The sequence below is a fragment of the Gorilla gorilla genome, chromosome 1 (assembly GCF_029281585.2).
Source record: "Gorilla gorilla gorilla isolate KB3781 chromosome 1, NHGRI_mGorGor1-v2.1_pri, whole genome shotgun sequence".
Lineage (NCBI taxonomy): Eukaryota > Metazoa > Chordata > Mammalia > Primates > Hominidae > Gorilla > Gorilla gorilla.
Genome location: NC_073224.2, coordinates 206,698,000 through 206,717,637, shown reverse-complemented (window position 1 = coordinate 206,717,637; position 19,638 = coordinate 206,698,000). Strand labels below are relative to the sequence as shown.

The 19,638-nt window shown below is 49.0% G+C and overlaps 1 protein-coding gene across 9 annotated transcripts in view; it reads left to right on the top strand.

Annotated features, from left to right (window-relative positions):
* Positions 1-19,638, top strand: part of ZNF362 (zinc finger protein 362) — a 175,895-nt gene that overhangs the window by 114,338 nt on the left and 41,919 nt on the right. Inside the window, exon 1 of one of the 9 annotated variants that reach the window (XM_063700577.1) lies at positions 17,018-17,430. The exons of 4 other annotated variants lie outside the window; for them this stretch is intronic. The gene's annotated coding sequence lies outside the window, so the exon portion shown is untranslated. Of the gene's footprint in view, positions 1-17,017; positions 17,431-17,680; positions 18,074-19,638 lie in introns of those variants that run through there. 4 more of the 9 variants (XM_063700580.1, XM_063700570.1, XM_063700572.1 and 1 more) reach the window with 4 other exon arrangements.

Sequence of the window (19,638 nt, the reverse complement as noted above, 5' to 3'; positions counted from 1 at the left end):
CAATGTTGTTGGCAAGACCCCAAACGTGGGCCCTAATAGGGGCCCCAAATGTTCCCTCTGGGGCCCCCTAGATCATTTCCTGGTACTCATATACTTACTGGTACATATACTCACATGGGTTTTTAATAATACATAGTGGTACACATCAGAAAGTAGGGAAGTGCTCAAAAGAATGATAGTGTATTAGTCCGTTCTCACACTGCTATGAAGAAATACCCGACACTGACTAATTTATAAAAGAAAGAAGTTTAATTGACTCACAGTTCTGCATGGCTGGGGAGGCTTCAGGAAACTTACAATCATGGCGGAAGGCAAAGGAGAAGCAGGCGCCTGCTTCATGGGGGCGCAGGACAGAGTAAGTGCAAGCAGGGGAAATGCTAGATTCATAAAACCATCAGATCTCATGAGACTCACTCACTATCACGAGAACAGCATGGGGGAACGGCCCCCATGATCCAATTACCTCCACCTTGTCCTGCCCTTGACACGTGGAGATTACAGGGATTACAATTCAAGGTGAGATTTGGGTGGAGACACAGAACAAAATCATATCAGATGGGAACATGTCAGAAGGACATAGGAACCAACCTGAAAACGCTCCCACTGGCCAAATCAGGGATAATTTGAAAACCAAAATAAATAATGATAGTAACAGACTATCACCCATTGAAAAAATATGAATCTATGTATCCATACTGACATAAATAAGGAAATAAAGTAGGGAGAAGGGAATGCTTTTTATTACAGTAGAATGCCAACTACTAAGTACAGAAATGAGAGTTGGAAAATCATCAGAGGGTAGTAGAACTCCCGGGTGAAAGCCTGATGAGGAACAGGACATTAGTGTGGTCTTAGAGTATCTCCTCATGTTACTTATTAGTGACAAAGGGAAACATGTAACTTTACAGGGGACTTCATCAAGTGATCAAAGTTAACACAACCTATATTGGAACAAACTGACAATCACCTGCTTCCTGACATGAGGCACTGAATTAGTGACATACCAAGGGCGGGAATCATCTGGTCTGGGTGCAGGCAGCGAGTGGTGTTTTTTAAGAATTTAAAAGTAGTAAAACAGACTAAAATTGAGGTGCTTTTTATTATCACCATGTGCCGAACAATTCAGTGATAAAACAGTCTTCCCTTAAAACATCTGAGCAATTGCTCCCATTGCTTTTAGATATAATTATATATTCAGTATACATATATACATAAACACACATACATAGACACATACATATGTACAATTCACATAAGCAAATTCTTACTACTTATCTTTTCGTAAATGTTAGGTTCAAAGTGGAAGTTTATTTGGAGAATTCCCAGGTAGACATTTTGCCCTGGTATATGTAGACTCTGCAAAGTGTATTTGTTTGTTTACAGAGTACATCCATTTTGGTTCTTCTTGTTCAAGCTAACTTTGGTGCAGTTTGCACCTCCAACCCGTCATATCCCATATCCCTGTATTTAAATAGTAGACTCAAAACAAGCAGTGATAGCAGAGTGATGGCAAAGAAACTGAACCTGAGTACAATTCTGACATTCTATGTGATTACCTGGCATTTTCCCCCCATGCGTGACACTTTACAGAACTTTGGAAAAATGTGCCCATGCTTTTCAATCTCACTTTGCTGGGGGCAGACGCTGCAGAATAAGGGTGTGACAGTGGAAAGACTTTCCCACGCAAAATGATTGCACCACACGAAGCTGTGCATGCAGTAGAGACGGTGCTTGAAAAGTGAACCCCAACCTTTGAAGTGCTGCGTAATCCAAAGGGGGAATCTGTTGAGATTTTGCTTTCTGCTGTATATGACAATTCCCCCCCAACTCTGAGTTGTCCTTTTCAAGTGTGAAGTTTTAGGTAAGGTGAATCTGACACAAAAATCAGTCCTGATCACTGGAGAGTAAAATATCAAGCTTTAAAAAATTATGTATGGATTGGGCACGGTGGCTCACGCCTGTAATCCTAGCACTTTGGGAGGCTGAGGTGGGTGGATCACCTGAGATCAGGAGTTCGAAACCAGCCTGGCCAACATGGCAAAACCCCATCTCTACTAAAAATACAAAAATTAGCCAGGTGTGGGGGCGGGTGCCTGTAATCCTAGCAACTGGGGAGGCTGAGGCAGGAGAATCGCTTCTACCTGGGGGGGGTGGTGGTTGCAGTGAGCCGAGATCATGCCATTTAACTCCAGCCTGGGCCAAAGAGCTAAACTCCATCTCCATAAAAAAAAAAAAAAAAGATGTACAAATAAAATTTTTTACAAAGTTATGTTTACACTAAAATAAATAAGTAAATAAACAAATAAATAAATATTTCTCCTTGAAGACTGGTGTATAGAAATCATGGAAAAGTCCACTAACTATGCAATAACAAATCATAAAGGAATGAGTATTTACACAGAAAAAACGATCAAATCTCAAAGAAGAGAGTCGAGAGAAACAACAGAAGATGCCGGTCTTATGCTGCCAGAAGAAATAAAAGGGAAATATTAGAATATCTCACTGTGTTGCCAAGGCTGGTCTCGAACTCCTGGCCTGGAGCCATCCTCCTGCCTTGACCTCCCAAAGTACCTGGATTACAGGTGTGAGCCACCATGCCTGGCCCTGAAATTACTTCACAATGAAAATGTACCAACCCCCAACCCCCACCCCCAAAACCAAGCAAGTTAAGCTGGACTCAGTGGTATGTGGGGTAAAGGGGAGAGACAGCTAAAGATGACACTGAGCCAACCCTTGTGGGTGAATGGAAGAGGATGAGACAGCATCAGTCCAGCAAGAAGAACAAATTCCAGGAAAGGCGATGAGGAGGCTGTGGACATGTGGAATCTCAGATTCCTGAGGGATGAGCAGGGGGAGGTGTGCAGCAAGCCACTGAGTATGTGGTCCTGAGGCTGCAGGGGTGGATCAGGGAGGGAGAATTAACCTTGTGTAAGTCATAGAGGGGATGGAAGAGAGAGCAAGAATGAACCCTAGGGAAAGATGGCCGAGGAAGAGGAACCAGCAAAATGAACAGAAAAGGACAGATCAGAAGGTAAAGGGACAGTGCAGTGACGGTGGTGTCACAGAAATCAAGGGAGGTGAGCATTTTGAGCAGGAGGAAGTGGTTGCTGGGGAGAAATGCCATGAGAGGTCACATAGGATAAGGATGAACTTTTAAAGTGGGTTCTCTCATTCCACACTCTCTGCACATAGCATCACTTTATACCCCATAAATATATGAAATTATAATTTTTCAATAATACATAAAGTGGATCCTAGCAAGCAGTTAGTGATACGCCCACTAACATACCTGTGAAGACCCAGAAAAAGACAAAAACTCTCTAAGAAAGACACGGAAAACCAGCATTGAAAATCAACCCATGGCCAGAATCAAGACTTCCCACAGATTAGGAAGCGATGGAGGTGGGTTGAGAAGTGGAATTAAACCCCCTGTTGTACTTGATAAGAAAGTGCAAGGTGTAAATATCTCATTTTCCCCTCACTCTCTGCTCCTGGTTCAGAAACTGAAGATATGTTGCAACCAGAAAAATGGGCAGTTGTTGTGTTTCTAAGTCATAAATCCTGTTTTGGACAAGCCAAAGTGCTGCTTCCTCTCCTCCCTTCCCCATATATGTCCTTAAAAAAACATTCATACCAAAACCACAAGTCCCAGAAAACAGTAGGAGGTGGAGGGAGGAACCTGGATTGTGTCTGAGATTGGGGGATTCTGTTTAATATTTATGTTTTCTTTCTTTTTTCTTCCTGTTCTATTTTTTTCCCAATGACAATGTATTATAATGAGAGATATTCAAAATAATTATATATGCTTTTATATTACCAAATCACCACAACTGTTATTATGGTATGGTATGGTATGGTATGTTATGTTATGTTATGTTATGTTATGTTATGTTATGTTATGTTATTTTGAGATGGAGTCTTGCTCTGTTGCCCAGGCTGGAGTGCAGTGGCGCTATCTTGGCTCACTGAAACCCTCCGCCTCCTGGGTTCAAGTGATTCTCCTGCCTCAGCCTCCAGAGTAGCCGGGACCACAGGTGTGCCTGGGACCACAGGTGCACCCGCCACCCCACCCGGCTAATTTTTGTATTTTTTTTTTTTTAGTGGATATGGGGGTTTCACCATGTTGGCCAGGCTGGTCTTGAAATCCTGACCTCAGGTGATCCGCCTGCCTTGGCCTCCCAAATTGCTGGAATTACAAGTGTGAGCCACCACACCTGGCCCCAAATCACAACTTTTAAAAGTGTTTGGAGGGAATACATCAAAATCTTAGTTATTATTAAGTGATGGACCTGAAGGAGATTCTTCCTGCTTTCCTTCGACTTTTATGTATTTTCTTTTCTTTTTTTTTTTTAGACGGAGTCTCGCTCTGTCGCCCAGGCTGGAGTGCAGTGGTGCGATCTCGGCTCACTGCAAGCTCCGCCTCCCAGGTTCATGCTATTCTCCTGCCTCAGCCTCCCGAATAGCTGGGACTACAGGCGCCCGCCACCACAACTGGCCAATTTTTTTTTTTTTTTTTTTTGTATTTTTAGTAGAGACAGGGTTTCAACATGTTAGCCAGATGGTCTCGATCTCCTGACCTCGTGATCCGCCCGCCTTGGCCTCCTTTGCAAAGTGCTGGGATTACAGGCGTGAGCTACTGCGCCTGGCCGACTTTTATGTATTTTCTATCATAAGCGTGCATCATTTTTAGAATGGAAAAAAATATGTGTAATTTACAAAAAAAAGGAAAAGTGTCCATGGATTTGGAGACTGATGAAAGAATTGTCAGTGGAGGGATGGGATGGGGGAAGCAGGACTGGGTTCCCCTGTGTAATCACTATAATGTCTACAGTACTTTCTGTTTTTCAAGTGCTTTTACAAAGCAGAGAGCTTTGTTTTTGGTTTTTGCTTCCCCTCTGATTCTCCTTCCCCTTCCCGTCATTCCCAGAGGGGCAGGGCCAGGAGATGTGTGTTCTAGTATCAGGGATGAACTGTTTCCTTATATATCACATGCTTTCCCAGCTCTTTGGTCTTCTGTCTGGGCCTAGGGTTTTGACACTTTAAAGGCCAGACCAGGATCCCTTTGTTGTCTGTGTTATCACGTCATCTCTTCCCTGAGGCACTAACCACCGGAATGCCCTCACTAACTGAATTCATTCATTCAACAAATGTTTATTGAGTACAGAGTATGTGCTAGGCACTCTTTTAATCACTGGGCATACTACTGTGAACAAGACAAAGTCCATGGAGGAATGACCAAGGGGACAAGGACATTTTGTGAGCGAAAGCCCTTCAGTTCATATTTCAGAATCCTATCTCACCATGGTGCTAATTGCTCTGATGCCACCCTTTGTGGGGAGGAGAGACTGGGAAGGCACTTATGGCTGAGGTGACAGTTACGGAGTTGCCTCGGGCTCCACGATTTACTCTGCTGTGTGGCCTTAGATCACTGGCTTCATCTCTCTGAGCCTCAACAACTTCGTAAAATGGAGATCATGAGAGCTGCCTCATAGGATTGTGGTGAGGATTAAAAGGGAGTGGGGGCAAGGGCCTGAGTGTGGGCCTGGCTTGGAGGAGGTACACAATAAGGAACAGCTATTAATATTGTGTTGGATTTTTTGGGTTTAATCTCTGGGATTTTCTTCATGGGACTGCCAACCTCATTTTATCAGCCTTGGGATTCCTGTCATTCTACAAGGCTGACAGACTTAGCCAGAGGCTCCAGCCCTCAGCTCTGCAGAAGCAGAAATTTGTTTTTGTCAGGTGCACAGGGTCTAGTCTGGGTGAACTCAGGCTGCCAGGACTTCTGGGAATTTGATGAATGAACCAGGTGTCAGGTGGCTCATTTGTAAGCAGGGCTTCTCCTTCGCAGGGGCCTGAGTGCTCAGGTCCACCATCAAGGCTGGGAAAAAGCTCTGATGTTTAAAGTGTGAGGCTGGGTCTGACCGATGACCCTTCATTTAATCCACTCAACCACCATTTAGATGGTATTTGCCCCATTTTTACAGGTGGAAAACAAAACCTGGGGCTCAGAGATGGATCACATTCTCAGAAAGGATTGGAGTTAGTTATTAAAATGTTGCTTCAGAGTTCAGGACCAGAACACAGTGAGGAGGACTGATCCATGCCTAATCCTGAGGCATATACGAGGGATTTTTTATTTTTGGGTTACAAATGACATAGGCTTGCTATAGTGGGTTAAATGGTGCCCACCCCCCACCAAAAAAAAAAGAGATATGCCCATGTCCTACCTCCCAGAACTTGTAAATGTGACCTTATTTGGTAAAAGGATTTTGCATGTATAATTAAGGATCATGAGGTGAGATCTGAAGATCATTCTGGATTACTACCTGGGTAGGCATACAACTGTGAACAAAAATCCAACAGCAAGTGTCCCTATAAGAGATGGAAGGAAGCCAGATGCAGTGGCTCATGCCTGTAATCTCAGTGTTTTGGGAGGCCCAAATGGGAAGATTGCTTGAGGCCAGGAGTTTAAGACCACCCTGGGCAACATAGCAAGACCTTGCCTCTACAAAAAATTTTTAAAAATTAGCTGGGTATGGTGGCATGTGCCTGTAGTCCTAGCTATTCAGGAGGCTGAGGTAGGAGACTCACTTGAGCCCAAGAGATCAAGGCTGCAGTGAGCCATGATCGCACCACTGCACTCCAGACTGGGTGACAGAACAAGACCCTATCTCAAACAGAGAGAGAGAGGGAGGGAGAGAGAGACAGAGAGAGAGACAGCTGTGGGAAGACAAAGGCAAAGATCAGAGTTATGCACCCACCAGTAACTGGAAGGGACAAGACAGGATTAGAGCCTTAGGAGCCTTAGGAGGAGGGAGCATCGTCCTGCTGATGTCTTCTATTTGGACTTTGGCCTCCAGAGAATAAATTCCTGTTGTCTTAAGCCACTGAGTTTGTGGTAGTTTATTATAACAGTCCCAGGAAGTGAATACACCTACTCAAAGGGAGATTTGATTGACTCAATATAGCCAAACCAAGGGAAGGGCTTGCAGTTAGGCCCAACTCCGGGGTGGCTGGGACCAGGCAGGGGAATGCTGCCCTCTTGTCATGGGATGTCTGTTCTCTTGGATGGGGCCGTGGCCTTGGGTATCTCTCGAGGAAAGACCAGGAGAAGGATTCTGATTGGCCTGGCTTGGGTTATGTGACCCGCTGGTCCCCACCAGGAACACTCCCAAAGAAGGGGCCTGGAGGGCAGCACCAATCGATGTTCACTCAGGCCATGGAAAAGCCTGGGAATTGCTTTTTTCCAGGTGGGTGTAGTGATCAGAGTGGATGCTCACATAGGACTGGGTCCCCAGTTCAGAGGGCTGAGGTCTGAAGTCAAGCCCACCTGAGATGGTACAGCTCTCCCCTTCCCCTCCAAGGGAAGCCTCTGCTATTTCTCTGTTCCTGGTGATTTATGCCGTTGCTTTGATTTTACAGCAACTTTCCCTTCACTGTTTTGCAGGCCACGTGCAGGAATTTTGTTTTAGTGGATGACTATTATGTTGCCTGCCTAGTGGCTCCTACCAACTCTGTGACTGGCCCCTTCTCTTACTCCATCCCTGAAGTTGCTATAGGCCATTATAGACCCTGTCTTACTGGATGCAGTTATTGGTTCAAGGGTGGCTGCCTGGCTCAAGCCAGACCAGTGAGGGTAGATGCCTGTAGGTGGCTGACAGTCTGAACTGAAGGTTGGAGTAGCTGTTGGTGCTCTATGTTCCTTACCCTCTGAAGAAAGGTGGAGAAAGAATAAAGCTGATGTTCAAGAGGTGCAGAGAGGAAGGAGGCCTTGAGATGTCCTGGTCTCTGGTTTAATTGTTCCTGAGCCCTCTGCTTTTTTCACACACAAAAAGCAGAGGTCTCAGGACCTCCGGCTGTTCAACCCTTTCTAGAATTAGTAGACTGGTAACCCATTTTTTTCTGTTTATTTGCTGGTCTATGGTGGATTTCTATTTCTAGCAACCCAAAGTTTGCAAAAAGAATTTCCCATTACTATGTATGAACAAAGTAAAGTCTAGAAAAATATGCTCAGGGCAGGTCAAGTATTGACTTCATCTTATTTTACATATGGAGTAACTGAGGCACAAAGAGGGGAGTGAACCACCCAAACCACACAGCATGTGAGTGGTTTGAGCCGGCACCCAAAATGCAGGGCTGCGGCTATCTTCCACTTGGAGTCGTTTCTTTAAGGACCTTGCCCTAATGCTGGCATTCTGATTTCTGTGTGACTTAAGAATGGCTAGCCTTATCCCCCTCTGCCTCAATTTCCCCATCTTGTCCCTATGGGCATTCAATTCCTGGCAAAAGGCAGAACCAGATGTTATGATGTGGGCTGCTTTGAATTCTCAGGGCCAACAAAAGGCTATTATTATTTAATTACTGCAAATGGTAATTAAGAGGGAAGGTAATTGTCAGCCCTTTCATTATGGCACTTCTGCCCTTTTCCTCTGGCAGTCCCCGGGCCAGTCATGAAAGGGAGCTGGGTCCAGATGTGCTGCAAGGGTCCAGCACGGGAGGATGGTCAGCCCAGATGGGGGAAAGGCTGTAAGTAGTTACTGTCATCGGCCTCGCTTTCTGAAGACAATTTATGGATGATAGAGCCCTTCCACACCCATGAGCTCCTTAGACTCGGTAGGAAAAAGGAGTGAACAGTCATTGAGCACTGGTTGTCTTTTGGGCACTGTGCTGGGCACTCTCCCTTCTCTGGGTGAGGTCAAGTCCCCAAAAGTCCAGCAAGGTGCCTTGCTTATAGCAAATGCTTGCTAATTGTTGGTGTGTACTGCTTCTAATCCTGGCACACTGACCTGTGAAGTTTTATAAATGAGAAGACTGAGAGCTTTCTAGATCCTAAAGCTAGTGCGAACCAAGATTTGAACCCTGTATATCTGACCTCAAAGCACTAATGCTCTTGCCTTACAACTTGCCACAGGTACTACTGGCCCATTTCAAAGTTGAAGAAATTGAAGCCCAGAGATGCAACATGGCTTGCCCAAGCTCACTCTAGGATTTAACATTGTCAGGACCTGGTGCCCCATGTCCTGCCCTGCCTGGTCAAGGCTCTGCCCTCCTGCCCATTTCACTGCTATCTCCCTCCATCCCCTAACCCCCAGCTCACTGCTGATGGTGACTGATGGTGAAAGATGACTAAGACATAGTCTTCACCCTCTGGCTAAGAGAACGCTAAGCTCAACTGCAGATCTATGTAACCAGTTGTCACTGCCCATGACAGACATTGCTAATCAGTCACAGCATTCTTCCTGCTGAGAACCCAGATTACTAGTCCTTTGAGATTTAGATAAAAATGGACTGGAATTTCCTATCTCACATCTTGAAGAAATCCAGTGATGGCCCCAAGATTTCTTCAGATTCCAGTGACTTGCAAAATTGTGCTTACTTTCAGCCCCAGTTTTCTCCTCCCGGCACACCTTTCGTCTCTCCTCTGCTCACCTTTCCTCTCTGCCCAGTGCCAAGCCAGGCAACCCTGTGCCAACCTCACGTTCAGTATGCAGGTTATTTTACTGAGATTGAAGGAGACGGGTTGTATCATAGCAATGCAAAGGGGAGCAAGTTGAATAATGGCTAGCCCTGCTCTTCAGAGTCCTTCAGCCACCAGTGCCGGCCACTGCTCTTCTCAGGCACTCCCATTTTATGGATCACCCCCACACTTCAAGATAATGCTCAAATATTTCAACCTGTTCATTTGCTGAGCCCCTTCACCTTCAAAAATTCAATCTCCATCACTTTTTATTGCGTGAAGGAAGAAATATGTATTGAGCTTACAATCTGATGTCAAAGCAAACAATTAGAAATCAGAATGAATAATTACAGCTGAGATAAGTCTGTAAAAAAGGAAAGGTAGGTCCATGGAGCGATGAGAGTATCCTGAAGGTGGCAGAAGGTCACCCTCAGGATGTGGCTGTGAGCCACATGGTGGGTGAGGAGGAGCTTGCTAGGTGACAGGGTAGAGATGGTTGGGGAGCACATTCTGAGAGTAGTGCCTGTGCAAAGTCCCTGTAGCAAGAGGAATCAGCATACCTTCTGTGAACTCCAGGGGGCTTGTGTGGCTGGAGCACCGAGGCCAAGGGGGAAAACAGTTCTAGTTGGGGATGAAAGGGTTGGCAGCGACCATGCCATGTACAGACTTATAGGCCATTATCCCCATCAGCTTATCATGTAGAGCAAGTTAGACCTCCATCTCCTGCTCAGCTCATGGACAGTTTTGGTTTACCCAAAGCTCCATTCATATCTCTGCTTAACAGAGGGCCAAATGATACTCAGAGTCTCCCCAGAGAAAGTGGTAGAAGTTTTCCCCTTCCTGCCCCACTCCCCCAAGAAAGTGGAAAGGAGAGTACAGAGAGATTGAGTTTCACACCGATGTGAATTATGCCACTGCCCTCGGAAGGCAGAGCATCTAGTTTGCGGTTTAAATGACACTTTTCATCTGGGTCATAACCTGGGAGGTACAGATGAGAAGGGCTTGAGAGGTTCTTATTGGGTGTGGGTAAGTGCAGGCTGGTGTTCTCAGGGAAGATTTTCCAAGGGAGGCAAGGTGGGAACAGGTCCCTGAAGAACAGGCAGCCAACATTACTCTGGCCTAACCCACACGTTCTCTTTTAATACCTGCTCTATAAAGTAGGTATTTGCATCCTTAATTTGCAGAGACAGGAAGAAACTTGCCTAAAGTCACTATCTTTAAATGACAAAGCTAGGGTTCAAACAGCTCTCTGGGACTCTTAAACCTAATCTATTAGCTCAATCTACAGCCTCTTTGAGGGAAACAAAATGAGCAAAGGTAAAGAAGTGAATGGGCAGACAGTCATGTGCTCATTCATTCATTCATTTATTTATTCTCTTGGCAAATGCCATACAGCACCCATTATGCACCAGGCACTGCAGTAAAAGAAACTCTGAACCAGGAGTTAGAGGACCTTAGCTAGAGGCCTGGCCCCAAGATGTAGCCAACCACTTCCCTTCTCTGGCCTCAGTTTTTTCCACTGTGAAATGGGGATAATGTTCCTACCAGCCTCCCTCTCAAGACTACTGTAGGGGGTCCAAGTAGAAAGTGCATGTGTTCAGTAGCAAAGACATGGAATCAACCAAAATGCCCATTGATGATAGATGGGATAATGAAAATGTGCTACATATACACCATGGAATACTATGCAGCCATAAAAAGGAGCGAGACCGTGTCCTTTGTATGGACATGGATGGAGCTGGAAGCCGTTATCCTCAGAAAACTAATGCAGGAACAGAAAACCAAACACCGAATGTTCTCACTTGTAAGTGGGAGCTGAACAATGAGAATACATGGACACATAGTGAGGGAGCAACACATACTGGGGCCTATTTGGGGAGCAGGGGGAGGTAGAGCATCAGGAAGAACAGCTAATGGATGCTGGGCTTAATGCCTAGGTGATGGGTTGATCTGTGCAGCAAACCACCATGGTACACATTTACCTATGTAACAAATCTGCACATCCTGCACATGTACCCTGGAACTGAAAAGTTGAAGAAAAAAAAAGAAGAAGGAAGAAGGAAGAAGAAAGAAGGAGAAGGAAAAGGAGAAGAAGAAGAAGAAGAAGAAGAAGAAGAAGAAGAAGAAGAAGAAGAAGAAGAAAAGAAGAAGAAAGAAGAAGAAGAAGAAGAAGAAGGTGCATGGTTGATGCTTGAGAGCGTTTTTAGTTCTGATGGGAGGTACACCCCTCCTCCTACAGAACGAGGGGTGGTTAGCTAGCTTGATGACAGAGAGGGACATTTAAGCCGACACGAGAGAGGAGCTGAAAGAAGTATTTCCAAAAGAGAGAATGGAGTGTGAAGGCCATGAGGCAAGGAGGAGCTTGCCACACTGAAGGGACAGAAAGAACAGGGAATCTGGAGTGGAATGAGGTGGGATTGCAAAATGACACTGAGGGCTAGATGTCCCAGATGAGTCCAAGGTCAAGGTCCCATGGTGAACATGCTGGGGATACAATGTAGTGGAGCCAGCCTTGTGCTGGGCACTATGAGGGCTGCAAAACCTGTGAGTCACCTGGACACCTCCTGCTTTCTTACTCCCTGCATCTATCAGTCACCAAGTTCTGGTAGGGCTGATTCCTTAATAAATCCCATGTTTGTCCACTTCTCTCCACCTCTGCCAATGCCAAGGTCCAAACCATTGCCACCTTTCACCTGGAGTACTCTGAAAGTCTACTCACTGCCCCCAGCACCCCCACCGCTTCCCTATTCTGCCCATTCAAGCCCATTCTCTCCTCAGCAACCACATGGACCTTTTGGAGAAAACTCTGCCATATCACATCTCTGCTTAACACCTTCCTGGGACTTCCTTTACCCTTAAGCTAGAATCCTAAACCCTTACCTATCTGGGCCTGCCTACGACATCTAGCCCTGAGTGTCACTTCACAGCTCCCCTCTCTTTTCTGGCCCTTCAATGTGTCAAACTCCTCCCTGCCCCAGAACCTTCACGTACTGTTCTCTCTGTTGGAAACACTCTTCCCTGGTGTCAGCTTAAATGTCCCTTACTCTGGGAATCCCTCCCTGATCTTCTCTCAGACACTCTCCAGACACTTCCAGCCTCGCCTTTGTAGCACTTATGAGACCTAATTAAAGCATTACTTCAGTAATTATTTGCTAAATTCTTTCTCCTGGGACAGACAGTGGAAGAGCTCACCCATGTCCAGTCTATTCTCTTTCCAGAGGAGCACTGTATTTCCCAGCCTCCCTTGCAATAGGCAGGACCATGTGACTAGTCTTGGCCAATGGATGGTGAGAAGGGGTGTGTGTGTCACCTCCAGGCAGAAGCAGTGAAAAATCCATGCCTGAAAAAAATCATCCATTCTCGGCTGGGCGTGGTGGCTCACACCTGTAATCCCAGCACTTTGGGAGGCTGAGGCGGACAGATCACCTGAGGTCGGGAGTTTGAGACCAGCCTGACCAACATGGAGAAATACGTCTTTACTAAATATACAAAATTAGCTGGGTGTGGTGGCATGTGCCTGTAATTCCCAGCTACTCGGGAGGCTGAGGCAGGAGAATCACTTGAACCCAGGAGGCAGAGGTTGCGGTGAGCTGAGATTGCATCATTGCACTCCAGCCTGGGCAACAAGAGTGAAACTCCATCTCAAAACAACAACAACAACAACAACCAGAAAAACCATCTATTCTCTTTTCTCCTGCCATGGTAACTGAGAAGGTCACAAGTTCCAGTGGGTGCAGCTCCACAATGGAAGGGACTCCTCAGTCTAGGTCTCTGAGTGACTAAAGCAGAGAAACCATGATGGGCATGTGGCACAAGTGGGCAATAAATGACTCTTGTGCTATGTCACTGAGATTTTGGAGTTCTTTGTTACTGCGGCATAGTCTGGTTAAGACAGTGTTCTATTTGTGCAGAGCTGGGGTCTTCCTCACTGCTGCCTCTCCAGAGCCTGGGACCCTAACTGAAACACTGGAGTAGGTGCTTTGTAAATACTTGAATGAGTGAAAATAGAAAGTGTGAGACATGGTTCCTTCCTTAAATAATTTACTCTAATCCAAGAGATTGATTCTTACACACACAATAGTTAGAATACAATTAGGGGCTAACTGCTAAAAAAAAGAAAGGGAGAGGGGTTAATGGGCTGGAGCTGCCATGGAGGGCCTCCTAGAGGAAAGCTTTGCAGAATTGGAGAGGATGACAGTGGGCTTGCTGTCCATCCATTCAGCAAACATTTATTCTGATGCAGCGTGATGAGTGTGTTGCCAGCAGTGTGGCAGAAGGACCATGGACACCTTGGGAACCAAAGGAAAGTGCCCTTTCTATATGAAGGATCTAGAATGGCTTCATACAGGAGGTGATGTTTGAGCTAAGACTTGATAAGTAAGTGTTCACTACAGAGATGAGATGAGGAGAAAAGGACTAAGAATACCAGACAGAGGGAACAGCATGAGCAGAGGCCAGGCATCATGAAGGTGGATGGTGTGTTCAGAGACAGGGCAGCATCTAGTATGGCTGGATTTGGGGGGAAAGGGGGATGGGTGCCAGTGGCAAAGAGCTGAGCTCAGTCTCTCCATCCCTAGCTTCCTGCACCTCACCCCAACTGCCTCCAACCAAATCATATTAATAGCATCTTGGAAGGTTCTGGAAGGCTTTTAAGAAAATGTCTAAGCTAAGACCTGAAGGATAAATTGAAGGTGGTCAGAAAAGGTGAGGCGAAAGGGCAAGGGAGGGTGTTCCAGGCAGAGGGAACAGCATATGCAAAGTCCTCAGAAGTGAGATAGCAAGGCCTTAGATGGCAGCTCACTTTGGCTGGCTGGAGCACAGCTTTCCAGGTGGCTAGGGAGGAGACTGGTGGGGCAAAGGTGGGCCAGCTTGTACCCTCCCCCCATGAATCCCTTCCAAAGGCCCCAGCTCAGCACTCAAGGCCTTCAGGATCCTGTCTCCCATCTGCCTCTCCATTCTAAACTTCTGGGCCTTTGCATGTGCTGTTCTAAGTGCCTAGAATGATGATGATAATGATGATATTGATGATAACATAACTTTTTTGAGCGCTTAGAATGTGTTAGGTGCTGTGATGGGCATTATTTCATTGAACTGCTCAGCAATACCATGATTAATACCTTTTAAAATTAATTAATGCCTTAATTAATTAAAGGTATTAATTTTAAAATTTATAGACTTTATGTTTTAGAACATTTTTAGATTTATAGAAAAATTGAGACGATATTACAGACAGTTCCCATATATACCTCCTCTAATTTTCCTATGAGTAATACCTTATGTTACTATTTGTTATGATTTGTTACAATTCTTGGTAGATACTTTCCTTGACACATTATTGTTATTAATAACTAAATTCCATAGTTTATTTAGATTTTTACCTAATGTCTTTTACATTTAGTAGTTATGTGTCTTTCGTCTGTTTTTTTTTTTTTTTGAGACAGAGTTTCACTCTTGTTGCCCAGGCTGGAGTGCAGTGGCCCAATCTCGGCTCACTGCAACTTCCACCTCCAGAGTTCAAGCCATTCTTCTGCCTCAGCCTCCGGAGTAGCTGGGACTACAGGCATGTGCCACGCCTGGCTAATTTTTGTATTTTTAGTAGAGATGGGGTTTCACCACGTTGGTCAGGCTGGTCTTAAAGTCTGACCTGGTGATCCTCCTGCCTCGGTCTCCCAAAGTGCTGGAATTACAGGCATAAGCCACTGCACCCGGCCGTGTCTTTAGGCTCCTCTCGGGCTGTGATGGTTTCTCGGACTTTTCTTGATTTGGATGACCTTGATAGTTTTGAGGGGTACTGGTCAGCCAGCAATTTTGTTGGATAGCCCACTCTTGGAGTCTGTCTGTTTTTCTCACAAGGCTGGGGTTATGGGTTATTGGGAGGAAGACCACAAAGGTAAAGTGTCATTTTCATCACATAGTATCAAGCACATATCAACATGATTTGTGGCTGTTGATCTTGGCCTTGATCACTTGTCTGAGTAGCAGTCATCAGCTCTCTCCCTGTAAAGTTACTCCTTTCCTCTCCCTTTCCATATTGTGCGCTTGGGGAGGACGTCACTATCTGCAGCCTACTCCTAAAGAGTAGGGAGTGATGCTCCCCCTCCCTGATTGTCTACATAAATTATTTGGAATTCTTCTGCACAGACAATTTGTCTCTTCTCCCCCGTTTATTAATTTATTATCTCATTGAATTTCTCAACAATGGGTTGGTCCTCTGATTATCGTCATTTCTGGAAACTGGAAGGCCTTCCTTTCTTCCCCACCTCGCTCACCCCAGAGCCAATTTCTGAAGCCCTCTCCACCTCTCCAGGAAAGAGTGGCCTCCTCTGTGCTCTCCCGCCATGCTTTAACATTCCAACTAATTCATGCCACACAGATTTCTTGTGCCCCTGCTCTGTGCCAGGCACTGTGCTTGGGGCTTGAGAACAAGCAGCCCCTATGGGCCCTGTCTTCCAGTTGCTCACAGTGTTTGCCATCCTGTGCTAGACTAGAATCTTCGTGAGGGCAGGGGCATTATCCAGTTTTTTAATAGCTGTGCTCCCAGCCAACCAGCACAGTGGTTGATGTTTACTAGGTCCTCTATGAATATTTACTGAATTTGGAAATGCTTCCTGGAGGACAAACGCTGGCAGATGATTGTTTATCTGTGTGCCCTTCCCGGGGAACTGTGCGCTCCTGAGGGCAGGGCCAGCCCTGATCCATCCTGGCCCAGCGGTCGGGTGGTGGTGGATGCCATAGAAATCTAAGCCGGTGAAGGGATCCTGGAACCGGCTGCCTCCTCAGGTAGAAGTGTAAGTTTGGAAGCTGACACAGCTCGGGAGGCCGAATCAGGAGGACTTGGTGACTGATTGGCTGGGGAGGGTAAGGCGGGAGGAGGAGTCACACAGATGGCTCTGAGGTCTGGAGCCGGGGGACAGCCGGTGCCACCTCTGATAGACTCTGCGAGAGGAGCCGCTGCCAGCTTCAGGCCGCCCCATCCGTCGGGGATCTGGCCTAGGGCTAGGGAGGGGTGGCTGGGCCTGTGCAAACTTCTACTCCCCACCCCTATGTCCTCGTCTTAAAAAAAAATCGGCCTGGATTTTGAGCAGGTCGTTATCAGGGGTGAGGGTCCATCCTGGGGGTCCCCTCCAGGCGGCCGTCTTCGAGGGAGACCCCCAGGGGCAGCCTGGCACCGCGCGGGCTCGGCCTGGTCAGGGCCGTGGCCCGCCAGGCCCAAGTCCCCAGCCTGCCATCACCCAGGAGTGGGGTGGCTAGGCGGCCGCCGGGCCTGGGCGGGACAATGGCCACGGCCGCCGGGGCCCCGGGAGCCCCCGCGCTGGGGAAGGGGCTGTCCTAGGGCCGGGCGCCGGTGCCCTCCCCGCGCGGCTCAGGCGGGCGGAGGGGGGCGAGGAGTTCCTTTGTGGCTCTGCCTCCGGCGCGGCGCGGCGCGGCGCGGGCGGGGGGCGCAGCGCAACTTTGCCAGGCGGCGGCGGCAGCGGCGGCGGCGGCGGCGGCGGCGAGCGCGAGACGAGGCCCCGGGGCCCGAGTGGGGCCCCCAGCGCGCGGCCCGCCCCCGCCCCCCGCCCGGCCCCCTCCCCTCGCGCGCAGTCGCCAGCGCCCGGCGCTGCCCACTCGCGGGAGCCCCCGGGGCTGGACGGGCTGCGCAGCCGGAGAGGCGGGGGCCCGACGCGGCCCCCCCGGAGCCGGGCGCCTGGCGCGGGGGCTCGCCGAGCGCACTGGGGGCCGCGCGGCGCTGCAGACCCAGCCTCCCGCCGCCGCCGCCGCCGCCGCCGCCGCCGCCGCCGCCTCGGCGCTTGCAGAACCCAGAAGTGAACAGCAGGCGACCCGGAAGGTTTGCGCGCGGCTCCGCAGCGAGCCAGAGCCGGAGCCGGAGCCCGAGCCCGGAGCCTGTGCCGGAGCCCCAGCCCGGCCCTGCTCGGGCCGCCGGGCGCGGGGCTGCGGCCGCGTCCCGGAGGCGCCGCCAGCACAGCCAGGTCCGTGCGGGCCCGGGGCGCGCGGGGAGCGGGCCCAGCGGCGGCGGGCGCCTGCCCGCGGGAAAGTTGCGCCGAGTTGCGGGCGGGGGCCGGGCCGGGGCGCGGGCGCTGTCAGCGCGGGCCGGGGCGCTCCGAGGGCCCGGGGCCGCCTGCGCCTCGGGCCCGGCCCAGAGCGGCGGCAGCGGCGGCGGCGGCGGCGGCGGGGCGCGCGGGGTAGGAAGTGTCTCCCGCGGCGTGTCTGGGGCTGGTCTCCGAGTGTGTGTGCGTGTGTGTGTGAGCGCGCGCGTGTGTGTGTGTTTTCTTAAGCCGGGCTATTCAAACCCTGCTGCAATTCTCCGGTAAACAATGATTCATGGGGCTTAATGCAAATAAACGGATTGCAAACGGCGCGGTTCGCGCACTTTGCAGCCGGCCCGGTGGAGCGGCCAGTGCCGGATTTCTCCCTTTTTTTGCAGATCTGCAGAATATGGCGTCCCTGTCCTGTTTTAAAAATAAGCCAGGCTGCCATTTTTGTTTTTCTTTTGTCTGAAAATTTTAATAAAACTGTCTGAGAATGTGGGAGAGGCGGCTGGAAGCAGAGGGGGCACCCGAAGGGTTGGCTTTTTTCCTTTTCTTTGGCGAGAGCCGCGAGCCTTTCGGGGAGGTGAGACACAATGCAATTGCACTTTAAAGAAAAAAAAAAAAGGGAAGCTGCCGGGCGATTTGTGGGGGGGGAGGGCTGGGAATTTAAAGTTAACTCCGAAAGTTTGCTTTGCTTTGCTTCTCTTTCTTTCTTTCTTTTTTTTGGGAAGGCGGTGAAATGCCGCGAAAGGATCTCGAGGCCCATTTCTCCCCCAGCCAGCTGCCTTTGCAGGATTTTTGGGAAAAGTTAACTGCCGGTTTCCTCAGAGCTGCGCGGGATGGGGGTGGGGGGGGCGGATGTGGAGGGTTGAGGATGGGAGTTTTGGGGGAACTGGGAAACATTTTTTTGGAAGGGGCTCTATAAACATGGCATTGTAAGGAGCTAGATCCTCAGATCTGGGGGAGAGGGCCGGCAAGAGGGGCTCAGAATGGGTCCAGGATTTCCAGCAAAGACCCCTGGCATGAGGAAATAATCCTGCTGTCCCACCACCCTGCCCTCGAGCAGTGTGGAACCTTCGGGAGCTGTGTGTGTGGCAGTGGGCCTGTCTCCTTCATGGGTGGCCAGGACCCCCCGTGTAGGCTGGAATCCCTCCCAGGCCCTGGGGTGACCCTTGGACCCTGAGGCAAGTGAGCTTGGCCCTTTGCAGTTGGAGACCCCCCTCCCCAACCTGGTGGTCCTCCTGCCCCCAGAGGTGGCAGCTGGTGGTAATGTCTTCCCCGACCCCACCCTATGATGAACTTTTGGTTGGGTGCAGGCCTGCAGCCCAGTGGGTCCCGTCTGAGGGGAGGGGCAGGAAAGGTAGTCTGGTTTGCTAGACCTCCTCGGTGTGAGCCTCACCCCTGTGGTATGCTCTTATTCCTTTCTGCCACTCCTGCCCTACGCCCGGGAGGTAGAAGCACTTTGGACTTCGGTTAAGTTCCTGAAGTATCTTGCTGGACAGGTCAGGGCCTGCTGGCTCCACAGGCTGCCGGGGGGGATCTGAAGGCCAGGCCCACAAGGTCTGGGGTGACTGGCGCTGTCCAAGGCACTGGGGCAGTGTTGGGCCTAGCCTCTCATGTGTCCCCTACCCCAGCATTTCTTGGAGGGGTGACCCTTCTAGTCTCACTCCTGGTTTGTGTCCTGGCTCCACTAGACAGAGTGAGCTCCCAGAAGACAGAGTCGGGGGTTGAAAGCTGGGGTTAGGGGTTCAGGGCTGTGGAACTTGGCATGTCTTGGCCAGAGGGTACCAAGCCAGGTGGTTTTTAGATGGAGGAACTGAGGTCCAGAGAGAGGAAGTGACTTGCCTGAAGTCACGCTACCAGGTAGAAGGAGACTGAGCCCGGGACCTGGGTGTTCAGGCTTCCACTGCTGGGCTCCCTCCACTGTTCTCCATGGCGGGCCTGGACCCCTGGAAGATCCGTTTTGAACAGAACTGGACTAGAATGGGACAGCATGATCCCTTCACCCCCTCCTAACCCCGCCATCATAATCTTTCCTGAGAGAATTGAACTTTACAGTTTTCACAGTATGGTGTGGTGATTATCACATCAGTTTCTACCAGAAACTGAGTTAGGGTTAAATTGTCCTAATGGGGATTATGAACCTCA